The 13,771-nt window shown below is 43.7% G+C and overlaps 1 pseudogene; it reads right to left on the bottom strand.

The window, feature by feature from the left end:
• Window positions 1-11,156: 11,156 nt before the first annotated feature.
• The window catches only part of LOC146858207 (uncharacterized), an 80,184-nt pseudogene continuing 77,569 nt past the window's right edge, over window positions 11,157-13,771 (bottom strand).

Genomic DNA, 13,771 nt, shown 5'->3' with positions numbered 1-13,771 from the left:
AGGATCTGACCCTTTGGCTGTAGTAGCGTTAGATGCCTCTAAGGCATTTGACCGAGTATGCTGGGTCTTCCTCTGGGAGGTTTTGAGTTCAATGGGATTTGGCTCTAAATTTATCAACCCACTTAAGGCTATCTATGCGGGAGCTTTGGCCAGGATCTTCTTTAATGGTGTATTATCCCCTAGGTTTAACATACTAAGAGGGTTACGGCAGGGTTGCCCTTTATCTCCCCTTCTTTTTGATATCTATATAGAGCCTCTCGCCCAACAGCTGAGATTGGATGCTTTAGTTTTCTCATTCAGTTTCTTGCCTTATAGCTGTAGAGTCGCGCTTTATGCAGACGACTTACTAATCTATACGGCTGATCCTCAAACTTCGATCCTGAGAGTAGAACAACTGTTGGTGGAATTCCACTCTTTTTCTGGTTATTTAGTTAACACCGCCAAAACAAGGGTTATGTGTTGGAATATTGCGAATTGGGAGGGGGAAGTAAGTTCTAAGTTTAGATATCTGGGTATCACAGTAATAAGCAATATTGATAGAATACCACATATTAATCTGTTAAGGGTTACTAAAGAGATGGAATGCCTGTGAAGGAGGTGGAAAAATCTCCCGTTGGCAATCTATGGACGAGTCAATCTGAGAAACATGGTTATCCTTCCTAAATTAACCTATCTCTTTAACGCTATTCCACTTGGGTTTCCCAAACAGGGCATTGATAAAATTCTGGGGAAGGTGGCGAGTTTTATCTGGGCCCATAAAGAAGCTAGACTATCCTGGAAAAACTTAGGCGCAAGCGGAATAAAGAGGGCTTGGCTTTACCTGTTTATAACTGGTATTGTGTTGCTTTTCAATTTAAAAATATTCAGATGCTTCTGATAAAAGTGGATGGTTCCACTTGGGGGAAATGTTTGGGGAAATGGTAAGACACTGGAGTGTGGAGGGCTTTTTATATAAATTTGGTGCTCCCAGGTTCTATAAGAAGGTTGGATTAAAGGTACTGAGATCTGCCTTTGATATTTGGTATAGGGTCAGGAGGAGGTGGGGCATCGGATACTACTCGGATTTCACTCCAATTTGGGACTCCCCCGGAACCCCAGAATGTTTAAAGGATGCTTTAAGTCTTCTACTCAGAAGGGGGGGGGGTGCAACTTGGTCTGAATTGGTATCATCGGAAGGAGTTCACCCCTGGGAAGTATTAAATTCAAAAACCAGTAACGAGTGGTCTAGATTTACGTTTATCCAACTTTCTTCCTGGTTTGTGGAATCAAAAAAGGAGATTGGGGGTGATTATGATTTGGAGGTGTGTCTCAAGGACAACAGGCCTAAGAATAAAGAGGTGGCAAGGTGGTATGGGGGATTTTTGGTGGCAGAGGAGAAGATGTTGTTGCCTCCCTTTGTTGTGTGGAGAGGAACCCTTTCAGAGGAGGTCATCGAGTCAGTTTGGGATAGTTCATTGAAGACTTTGTACTCAACTGTTAAACCTGCTAACTTGAAGCGGAACCATTTTTTTTACAATTAATTGTCTCAATTGGACTCCGCTCAAAATATCCAAGTTTGCCCCTCAGCCTCCCCCTAAGTGTGTGAAGTGTGGCTGCTTAGGAGCCAATGATGTCCACATTTTCGTTGAATGCCCGCGCCTGAGAGATTTTTGGGATGGTATAGAACTAGCACTAAAAGGTATCTTCGATCGGGAGATCAAATTGAATGCAACACTTATCCTCCTAGGAGACGATGGAGCACTAACTTTGCTGTTGAGGCAGTCCTACAGAAGGTTGCTCTTTTATTTTATTCTTATCGCCAGGAGGGAAATTTGCTTTAAATGAAGAGATCCCATGCCCCCGACAGCAGAAGACTTGGTCAGGGCCACAGTCAGGATCTGTCACCTTGACCGGGGAACAGCTAAGAGGCCTGACCTGTCTATATGGTCTGACTTTCAAATTTGGTGTCGCTCCTTGGGTGTTGGCTATCCATCCCTATGATTACACTGATTCACTGGCAAAGGTGAGGGACCAGGTGAAAATGGATCAGGGCGATTGCAGTGACCGCTGGGCGGATAGTTAGACGATGCAGTTTTTTGCTTTGCAGATGCTCTTTGGTGATATGAGGAGGAAAAAAAAAATATATATATATATATATATATATAATTAAATTACTTTTCATTAATTTTATACATCACTTTTAATAATTGCCAATGCACGTTTTGAACTCCAGCAAAATACATTTTCTTTAATTTCATGTATTAAAACTAATAAACGATTTAATTGAAATTTAAGTTTATAGTCCTATAGCATTTTCTCTACTGGCTCTACATTTAAAATAAATATATAGCATTATTTTACAATAATATTTAACATAAAAATGGTTTTACTGTTTTTTCCAAGTTTACTAAACTTTTTTAGTTTTCCGCATACTTTACCTCAAGAAGATCTTCCTATGGTGAAGTATGGGAATGTTTCCATAAAATTTACCATAGGGAGATCCCCACTCCAACTGCGGAGTCTCCCTATGGGAAAGTATTAGGAAAACTAATAGGGGTTATTAAACTTTGGAAAACAAGTGTACAAATATTTTTATGTTAAATATGATTGTAAATGAATTTCATAAATGTATTATAAATGTAGCGTGATGAAATTGTAAAGAACTCTTTCTTGTCTTTAGATATCAGTGTGTCTGCAGTGCAGATTGAGCCTAGATGTAGCAACAGGCAGTTTAAAGATATCTAGTCTCTGTTCCTCTTTCTTGTCCCATTCCCTTTCCCTGGGTCTCCTGTTAACTAGCATAGTATCCTTTGTATGGGGGCAGCGGGTTCACTGAAGTGTGGAAATCAACATCGAGCCTCTTGGATCTCGCTTGATAGATTAGTGCAAACTTGACAGTTTGTTTTTATATGATGGTGAGTGCACATATGTATAAAGGTGGGCATGTTGGCATTTTATGTTGGGGTTGTTGGCGTATGGTGTTAGTTATTGTAGCGTCCTCCCCAGCCCAGCCCAGGTACTCACCAATGACTACGCCACACACGGAGCTTAGTATAACACGTCTTCATTGTACTGCGTGTAGCTGCAAGCTCAACATTCTAAACCTACATTCACTTCACTATGCTCTAGTGCTTACGTCACAGTTCTACGGAGGTTATCTACAGTCACATGGTTTCTGTCATTACAAACTCACACAACACTACAGTTATGCAGACGTATGTTAGTTGATGTATTATCACAGGATAGTGGATGTGTTGACTTATGATGATGCATGGACGAATGATTCTTAGTGTGAACGGTTTTAGTAGTGTGGATTTATGATGATAGGTGTGTTGATGTGTTGGCGTATGATGGTAAGTTATTGGTTCTATGGCCATATAGTGTATGTGTTTCCTATGACTATAATTTTATGGCTATCGGAAGGTGGGTGCACTTTCTAATCATGGTTGGTGTGTTGCTATATAAGGGTGGGTGTGTGGGTGTATGATGTTTGTGTGGACGTAAGAAGGTGGATCTGTTGGCATATAGTGGTGTATGTGTTGGCCTATAATATGGTGTTGACATACAGTGGTAGATATGTTGGTATCTAGTGATGGTGGTGTGTATGTATGATGTTTGGTGTGTTAAGGAATGATGTGGCTGTGCCCTAGTCTTAAGATGGTGGCTGCCTCCTACTGGTTCAGTCTAATTGCCCACAGTCCGGTAATTTATAGCTATACGGTTGGCATAAGTGGCCCACTCGCAGAGAAGTGACATCAACCAGTTTAATATTTTTATTAATAAGAAAACATAAAAATGGTTTACTAAAATATAAATATAAAATGATCTCAACAAGATACATATGCAAAGATTATACAATTAGCAAAGCTATGTAAAAGAAATATACTATCACACGCATCCCTTTTCTGTGTCTTTCTGTTGTGGCTGGGAGACTAACGCTGAATCAGGTCGTTGGTGTCCCCTCAGGACGGAGAGCTGGGCGGTGACACGATGCTTTGATGATCACTTGTAGCAAGTCTTAACTAAGTGCGCTTGGCGCATTCTTAAATAGGTAAAAATCTGACAATTCTACCTTGTCGAGCCTTCTAGTTCCTGACCTTGGTTTCCAAAGGCAACTTTACAGGTGTTTTCCACCATTGCACAAGTGAAACTTCTCTCAGGCTGGTGGGGCCAGTAGCTGCCCTCGAATGATAACCTGGACTCTGCATAGATAGAAATATTTTGGCTCATGTTCTGCAAGAACATCAACGTTAATTTTATGCGACGACAACGTTCAGGCAACTGTCAAGATGTTTTCCAACTCCTACTGCTGGGGTGGAAGACCTTATATCATGGTCACCTGAAACCTCACAGCATCAAGCAATACCTCACTCTGCTGCTCTGTTCTTCGACTGAGGATGGGGGATAAAACTCCTTGTAGGATGTTAACTATTAATAGCATAAACTTGTGCATTACATCGAAATGTGTACTGAAATCTGAATACCCTGTAGCATGCATAGGCACTATCTCTACTCCTAGATGCTTTCCCTGATTCCATATATTAAACACCAGTCCAGCACAGTGGCTATATGAATGGATTGTGGTGAGTGTGCTGCTGTATGATGGGGGATGCCTCAGTGTATGATGGTGGATCTGTGGTTGTATGGTGGTGGGTGATGGTGACTGATGGTGACTTTAGGGGGACATATGATGGTGGGTGGGTGGATTTGGAATGGTAGATGTATTGGTGTATGTTGTTGGTTGTGTGGATGTATGATGTTGTGTGTTGCTGTAGGATCCTAAGTGTGTTCATATATCATAGTGTTTGTTGGTATATAACAGCGGGTGTGTTGGAATATGATGAAGGATGTGTTTGCATATGATGTGGGTTGCAGTCGTATAGTGGTTCGTTTGTCGCCATTTGATGATCATTATCTGTCAGGGTGGGTGTTACTCGTGTAATTCACTGTAGCGCGATCACCTATAACTACCTGAGAATACTGCAAGATTACACTTGGATTACGTGAAAAGAGTAATTCTATGTTTAGTGCTGCTTCTTAGCGCAAAAATACCCCTTCATGTCCAAAATTAATGCAAGGATGCACTTTGTGCAAAGAAATAGCTTTAAATGCAGCAGAACACAAGTAGCGAGCTCTCAGCCTTCCGTACCAAATGAAGAGCCGGTCAGACAGTGGAGAATATGAACCAATAACTGTTTATTCCTATATACTCAGAGTGGAGATCCTGTAATGAATGTGCTTTTCGCTAAAAGGACACACCCAAACCCTGCACTCCCACTTTGGAGGCAAATATACCACTGCACCTTTAAATAATACACTTTAAGCAGCACCCCCAAAGACGAGGAAAGGATGCATCACTCCCTTTAGGGGAAGAAAGAAAACAAATTCAGGTGCATTTAACACACACACACACACACAAGTTTATTAATGAACGGTAGGCCAAATATATCAGTAAATGTAGATTCCCAAGTGCCAATTAACTACAATAAACAATTAGAATAAAATACAATATATATACAAATTACAAAGAGTAGAAAATATATTCATATAAATGGTTAAGAACACCTCACCGACTGAAGTTGCACCATCCTTGCCATCTCAAGCTGCGGAAGCCCTTCAACAGCTCAGGAAGGAGTTCAGTCAGGACTCCAGTTCCGTCACCTCCACAGCAATACGTCTATCCTGTGGTGAACTTCCACCTGGCCCCAGCAGGTTCCCAGCTTTAATACTATTACTCAACATGAGGCGAAGCTTCTAGAAAACCTCGCCCCCTTCTCATTAGAAAAAAATGAGCTGGCTGTACCCGTCTGCATCAAGGCCAAGACGGAGGCTGGCCAAGCTCCCGTATTTTTACTCCAAGGCAGAGTTGTACGTTCCACAGACACTTCCCACAACATATTCCAGTTCACTCTGGTCAGTGAGGAGTGAAAAACAAGTGAAGAGCAGAAACCTGCCCTCCCCACTTTGCAGCTACGTGCGAGCAGCAAGGCAAAGCCAGACATGAGGCCATGTCAAAGCCAATAGTAAGCACTTATAATTCTCATAACAACTGAAGTAAGGCAAAGTCAGAAAACAAAATGACAAAAGGCCATGTCAAAGACAATAGTCAAAATCAGAAAACAAGATGACATGAGGCCATGTCAAAGCCAATAGTCAAAGTCAGAAAACAAGATGACATGAGGCCATGTCAAAGCCAATAGTACTGTTCTACTCCGTGACAGCTCGCACTAAAAGACAGCAAGTTTACAAGACGGAAGAGAAGCAGGCATATGCAGGACCGTCCTACTTTAAGGCTGGGGTAAAATAACACACTAAAGTCAGTTAAAATGGTGGTAGTCAAAGGTCAGCATAGGGTGCCCAACAACAAGAGTGGCTCTTTCATTACAGCTTCATCTGTACAGTCCATGAGAGTGCTACAGAGGGAACTGAAGAACAGCGAACATAGAGATACATTATGTACATTTCATAGCTGGGCAAGCCACGCCCACAGTGGAATTTTCCAGGCAGATGCCGCTGGACAGTGAAATACAAAAAAAAGGTTTTGGTTCTCATATCTTACACAACCTAATACAATCCAAGGTCGTATCACCATGGACCCGCCACCAGACAAGTGGGAGAGGGCCTCTATCTAGTGAGAAAGGCATGCGCTAACATGAACAGTCTATTCATTACCGAAACAAAACCTAACATTTCAGAAACAAAACTTAGCAAAGACCATTTCTCAGAAATAGACCAGATCAGTTTCAAACAGCCTAAAATGGTGCCTGCAAAGAAAATGGTGTAGCGAATGCTAACTAAGATGCGACATTACAAAAGCATTAGAAGGCCTAATCTAATACTAGTTATATGGCTGGATGGTGGAGGTGATGTCAATTAGTGGATGTATTCTGGTGGGTGTGTTGGCATATGATGTTGGCAGTTGATTGTGCCGATATACTATGGTGGAAATGTTGCTGTATGATGTTGGTTGTTGGTTGCGCAAATATATTGTAGTGGGAGTGTTGGTGAATAATGTTGGTTATGTGGATGTATAATGGGGGGTGGGCATTCTCTCTGTGCGGCATCCAGCAGCGCTGCTGCAGTCCCAACACCTCCTTCCCAGACTTATGTGGGCTACATGCCTTTTATGTGTTCTCTACCTTTCTGTAGCCTCTCTCTCTGCTTCCGTCCATCTGCGGTCCTTGGTTCCCACCCTGACCTAGCCCAGGTGCTCACCTGTGTGCTCATCTGCAACCCCTCTGTGTGCCCCCACTCTCCCTAAAACCCCTCTGTGCACTCTTGCCTCATTCCTGCAGCTCTTCTATATACCCCACCTTCCTCAGTTTCTCTGTTTGTCCCTTGCCTTTAATCAATGAAGCCTGCATCATTCAGTCCCTCTGTGGACCCCTACTTCACTGCAACTCTACTGTGCGCAATTAAATAAATCTCAGTTCACAAACCTAGGTGGAGACTTTAAAAAAGTGTTGCTAGAGTAATTGGGTTTAATCTAACCCCCATACAACATGCAATCACACTGTACGATAAGGACATTTATTTTACTTGTTATTCCTTTTGTCTTCCTGCTTTCCGATTCCTTACGCCTGGGAGGACTCCTCGATGTCCAGTCTCCTTGATGTCCAGTCTCATATGCTGGAAAGCAGAGCACCTCTTTGGATCCACTTCTGATGGTACATCTGTTCCCAGCCGCCAAAACAGGGCGGTGGATGATAGCTCACCCTCTTATGATATTTCTTTTGGTCTTGGCCAACAGAAGAGGGAAACAAGCATTAATCTTGCTGCTGCCATCGAGTAACATTATTTCTTAATTATTTCTTGGTGCCTTGCTGTTCCTTTCTACATCAGACCATTGATTCTCATCACTTCATAGGAGCTCTGACAATCATCGTGACTACCTTTTTGTTGTTTTAGTGGGCATTGCCTTAGGATATTCATGTTGATTACTTGAGTGGATCATTAATTTTTATTAATGCTAGAGGCTGTTCAGGGCCCTTAGTGACTGGGACCATACATATTCAATGATTGTCACTGACAAAAATGCCGCTGTAAGGGTGATTTATTGCACAAAATGCAGTAGTATTAAATCAAATCTTTCCCAGGGACCTATAATAAAGTTGACCCTACAGATTTGAGTTTGAAAAACCACGACCCAATGAAATTATCAGGAAAAAACTTTAAGTAAAATTTAGTTAAAGCTGAGAAGAGGTGAATAGGACCTACAACACAAAACATCAAAAGGTTAAGGTAGTTACTTAAGGTACTAACTTAAGTGCTATCTTAACTCTCAACCAGTCATCAAGTGTTCAAGGCCACAAACATTTGGCAATAAGAGACTAAGGGCCTAACCTAAAGATTGGCGGGTTGCTCACCATCTGTCAGTGTGGCAGAGTACATTACATCCGCCAACCATGACGGACTACTGCCCGCCATATCTAGGTATCACTGCTGTCCCAATGGGAATCTACGTGCATTCACAGGAGCCACCATCACAATGGCTCCTAAAGGCATTAAAAACTTGGTGAGCAGCCACCATGTTTCAGATGGCCTCTCACCAAAAATATTTGTATTTTCAAAAACACTCCCCAAAGAAGAGTTGCATATGAACACAAACATTGTGCAATATTTAATAACAATGAATGCTTTTTAACCCAGTCAATATCAAGCATGCATCTTTAGCACGCTTGCCTTTAGTAGAATAACTTTTACCATGCATATGCCTTTACCATGCATATGCCTTTACAATCACATTTTCCTTGTAAAGACCTGCTTAGTAGAGACTTACACTTTATATATATATATATATATTGGTTTGTGTCATTTTTAATGTATTTTGAAGGCTTGGTGTCTCGTAAAAGTAAACATTCAAATAAACTACATTTCCCATGAGGCTTTGAACCACGCCTCCATAGACAGCCAATAGTAACCAAGGCTAATATATAAAATAACGAGGCACCATCTTGACTACCTCTTTCTTTGCTGCTCCGCAGTCAAGATAAGTGCCTCATTATTTTATATATTAGATACTTGGCTTAGGACATTTGCATTAAGGATTTATGTTTATTGTCATGTGTGAATGATAATTGTTGTTTTCATAGGAAGCACAAGCGGCCGACGTGCTCACCGCGCTCGCATCGCCACTTTCCTTGTAATGTTTTCCCCCCAGCGAGTGTTGCGCTGTAGTAATAGCCAACATTTTTCGTCCAATTATTTTGCCCGCTTTACTTGTTTATTTTGCCGTTCCTCGCGACGCAAGGTTGTGCCCGGAGTCAGTGCGCTCTGCGCTCGGGTGGGGAATGCCCCCCTCCCCAGGGAGCGAGACGCACGTCGGAGCCCCGATCGGGAGCTCAGCATGCGTCTCGGAAGCTGGCGCGCATCTCTGCACGCGCAACCACTCCCCATAGTGAATGCTGGAGGACGCCTCTGCCCCACACTTGAATATCAGGGGAAATAGCAGCTGGCAGTTCAGAGCTGGTACCGGGCCTATTAAAAGAGATTTATCTCGTTTTCGGTAGCTTTCGAGCACTGGATTAACCCCTGCATTACCTGCTCTAACAAAATTTATTTTTGGAGACCCTTGCTTGAATTGGCAGGTAGGGTCTACTCACCCTCCGTTAGGCCTAGTACAAGGGTGTTTTTGGTACCTAGTTTGTTGGCTCCACTGACACCCTTTTCAATTGAGAGGTAGGGTTGGACAATCTGCGCTTCCCGCTGGGGAATTAATAGAGCATATATACCTTGGGTATATTTATGATGTCAGACTGTGAAGTCTATGAAGAGGACTTACCTGCTTATGGTCCAGACCAGGATGAAGATTTTTATTATGATGAGAACATGGAGGCCCTCATCGAACAAAAGACTGGATTCAAAGTTAGATAAAGTTCTTTCCTCAGCCTTACAACCCATCTCTCAACGTCTGGAACAGTTGGTTAGTACCACTCCCCCCTCTTCTGGTACCCCTAATCCATCCCCCTTCCCCCACCCAAATCCCCTGGCCTGCCCTGGCCCCATGTGCAGCGTCATTCCAAACTTGAAAAGGCCAGAGAACATGATCATGGCACACTTCAGGCACCCTCTGGCCCAGCCCTCTCCCCTCCGTCTCCAGCCCCCCTCACTGACACAGACACAGATACCGATTCTTCCCAGGAATCGCGCCCCGTAAGCGCGCCAAGAAGCGCAAGCACTCTTCCTCTGCCATCCACCCATCCCCGTTCACCTTTGACCCCTCCAACATAGTACACCCCCGCTCCTCAGATTGGGCTTCCGCCCCGGCAGTGGCAGAATACATGCAGACCCATCTGCGCACAGGCTTCGATAAGGAAGTCAGAGCCCGCCTCAGATCTGAATGCCCTCGCCCATACCTTGCCCACAAGATTGCCCTCACCCCAGAGATTGATTCATCCATGACCACTTTTCTTAAGAAATATAAAAAAGATCCCAAAAAGGGCATTGATCGCGCACTGAGAGCCTGTCAAGACAAGCTGTTGGATGTTTCAGGCCCGCTAGCAAAGATTCTAGAACTAGCCCTCCAGGCACAGGTGACCGGTGCGGCGATTCACCCGGAGGTCTTGGCTGGCTGGACCCAGAGAGCCATCTGCCTCCTCGGCAATGCCAACTGTGCCATCTCCTCGGAGAGATGCAAGTTGGTGCCTTTGCGCATTGATCCCCAGCTAGCAGAGCTGGCGTCCGCTGAACCTGGCCCCCTGGCAGAAGGCCAACTTTTTGGAGAGCGGTTTGTCAAGGACATCTCCAAATTTGTTAACACTTTTGCGTCTTTGGACAAATCACAAGCTTCGTTGAAAAGGGTGTTCCACCCCCCCCCCCCCTCTGGCAGGGCCAGTCGTGGCAGAGGACGCTCGACCAGCCGCTACTCCAATCCAAGTCCTCACTGTGGATACGCCCCCTGTCAAAGAGCTTACACCCAGGAGCCGGAACAGGCAGGGATTTACCCTGGAAGATACAACAGGGGCATCAACAGAGGCTTCAGGAACTCTGATTATCAATCATCAGGTAGGTACTTCACCTTCTCCAATGATTCCCCTGGGGGCAGATTGTTACATTTTGCGAACAATTGATCGATGATCACCACAGATGCATGGATTATGCACACAGTCCAGGGTTATCAAATAGAATTGATCGAGTTCCCTTGTCAAACTGCTCCTCCCCTCCCTCTCCTTTTTTCCTTACAAGAGCAAACTTTTATCGATGCAGAACTTCAAGAACTGTTGCAGAAGCAGGCTATTGCCGTAGGACCCTTCATTCCCGACAGGTTTTGCAGCAATGTCTTCTTGGTGCAATAAAAGGGAGGAGGACAAAGGTTAATCTTGAATCTGAGCGAGTTCAATCCCTTTGTAGTATACAGACACTTCAAGATGGACGGCATCCATCTTTTGAGAGATCTATTACTGGAAAATGACTGGATGGTTCGTCTGGATCTAAAAGACGCTTATCTAACAGTCCTCATTTGCCTCTACCATCAGAAGTTTCTTCAATTTTTGTGGCAAGGGCAATGGTACTGGTATCTTTCCCTTCCCTTCGGTCTGTCATCCTCCCCTTGGGTGTTTACAAAACTACTGAAACCAGTGGTCACTCGATTGAGAGAGATGGGAGTATGCATGAATATTTACCTGGACGACATGCTACTTCTCGCTCAAGATCAGAATCTCTTGCTCACTCATCTAAAATGGACAACCTCTCTGTTACAGGAATTAGGGTTTGTGATAAATCTAAAAAAATCCATGACCACTCCAATGCAACAGGTTGATTTTCTAGGGTTTCAAATAGAATCAGTGAACACTTAGCTACTTCTACCTATGCCCAAGATCAGATCAATAAAGAGAGAGATTCGTTCCATGTTGTCAAAACAGATGGTCTCGTTGAGGTCCCTGACAAGGATTGTGGGCTGACTGGCATCCTCGATTCAGGCCATCTTCCCGGGGCCTTTCCATTACAGAGAGTTACAACGGCTGAAGTTCTATTACCTTCAGAAGTGCTATGCGTACGATCACTTGATTCCTCTGTCCCTGGATGCTCAGGAGGAGCTCCGCTGGTGGTTGGACCACATGGAATCGTTGTAAGAAAGTGGCTCAGTAGATACTGTTCCCAAATAGGTACAGTGTGCACAGAGTCCACAGTCCCCAGAGGTTTGGCAGAGGCTAAAGTTAGATATAGCCTTACTCTCTAAAGTGGTAGCTTGGTCGAGCAGTAAGGCAGTATCAGAGGACAGTGTAAAGCATTTGTTGTACACACTCAGTCAGCAAATGGTCTCACACACTCAAGAACTGAACTCTAGGCCAATGGTTTTTGTATAAAAATATATAGTTGTTTTATTTTGGATCCAACAATAGGTATCAAAATATACTTTCTCAGAATGAGATGCTTTAGATAAATACTTTCAATAGGTAACAGACTTTTGAATGCAATAGTTACAGTTGTTGCAATAGGCAACACAATTTCAAACACAATTATACATTGAGCTCAATGGGAATTTCTAGTAAAATGCAATAGATTACTTTTTGGATTACTTTTCTTACCACAGGACTGGATCCTAGATTCAGTCCTGTGACATCTCCTGTAAACAGATGAGTAAAAACGTTTTGGTTACAGTAGTGATTTTTAAGGAATATTATTGTATTTTAAAAGTTGACACTTTGAAACTTTTTCAGCAAAAATCACCAATGTTATCCTATGGGAGGAAATTCACATACCAGCTAAGTGGGGTTATAGTTACTTTTTCTAACTCAGTGTTGGATCCTGGACCCAGCACTGGGACATCTCCCGTAAACAGTTGAAAGAATGTGTTTTTGTTATACAGGCGATTTTTAACGAATATTTGTAAGCTTGCAAAATCAACAAGAATTTCTGGTGAAAACCAGGCAATGTTATCCTATGGAGGAAAATCAAGTTATAGGTAAGTACGGTTGTAATTACTTTTCAGGGTCAGTGCTGGGCATCAAGATCCAGCTCTGGGATCTCTCCTGATAACAGGTGAGTATTTTCGTTTTCGTATTTCGGCTGATTTTAGATGAATATTTTAAAGTTTCAGAACTCGACAGTTAAAAGAATTTCCAAGTGAAACCAGTCAATGTTACCCTATGGAAGAAAAGAGAGTTATCAGCTTTTGGGTAAGTACTCAACTGGCAGTGTTAAGGTTCTGGGCATAGACTCCGGGGTCTCCCAGGGTCAGGTAAGTACAGTTGTTACACCCTCAGCGGTACAGGGGCAAATGGGTGCAGAGTGAGTTAGGCCCAATGTTATCCTATGGGAGGCAGGGGGCCGTTGGTTGGTGGCTGCTGGCTAGCAGGCCACGCGGCTGTGGGAGCTGGGCTCCTGGTCACTTGCTCAGGGCAAATGGGGAAGTAGGTTAGAGTAGAAGTGGTACTGCCAGGGCCACTCAGGCGGCTGGGTGCAGGTTGCTTTTGAGCCGTTGGGCTCTTGGGATAGGGTGAGCATCTGTCTTGGTGACAGAGTTGAGCCCTCTATAGTCCACACAGAACCTCATCTCTCTCTTTCCACCCTGTGGATGAGGTTTGGGGACCAGAACCACTGGGCTAGCCCTGGGGCTCTCAGAGGGTTCAATAACCCCTAACTCCAGCATCTTGCTGACTTCAGCTTTCATGCTTTCCTTGACTTGGTCTGACTGACGATAGATTTTGTTTTCGACAGGTGCACTGTCACCAGTGTCCACATCATGAGTACACCAGTTTGTCAAACCAGGGGTCAGGGAAAAGAGGCTAGCATACTGTTGCAAGACTTGCTTGCAGTCAGTCTGCTGCTGGACAGAGAGGGTGTCTGAAAA

The sequence above is a fragment of the Triturus cristatus genome, chromosome 3_2 (genome assembly GCF_964204655.1).
Source record: "Triturus cristatus chromosome 3_2, aTriCri1.1, whole genome shotgun sequence".
In the NCBI taxonomy this organism is placed as follows: domain Eukaryota; kingdom Metazoa; phylum Chordata; class Amphibia; order Caudata; family Salamandridae; genus Triturus; species Triturus cristatus.
The sequence above is the reverse complement of the archived record's forward strand: the minus strand, read 5'-3'. Positions and strand labels throughout refer to the sequence as shown.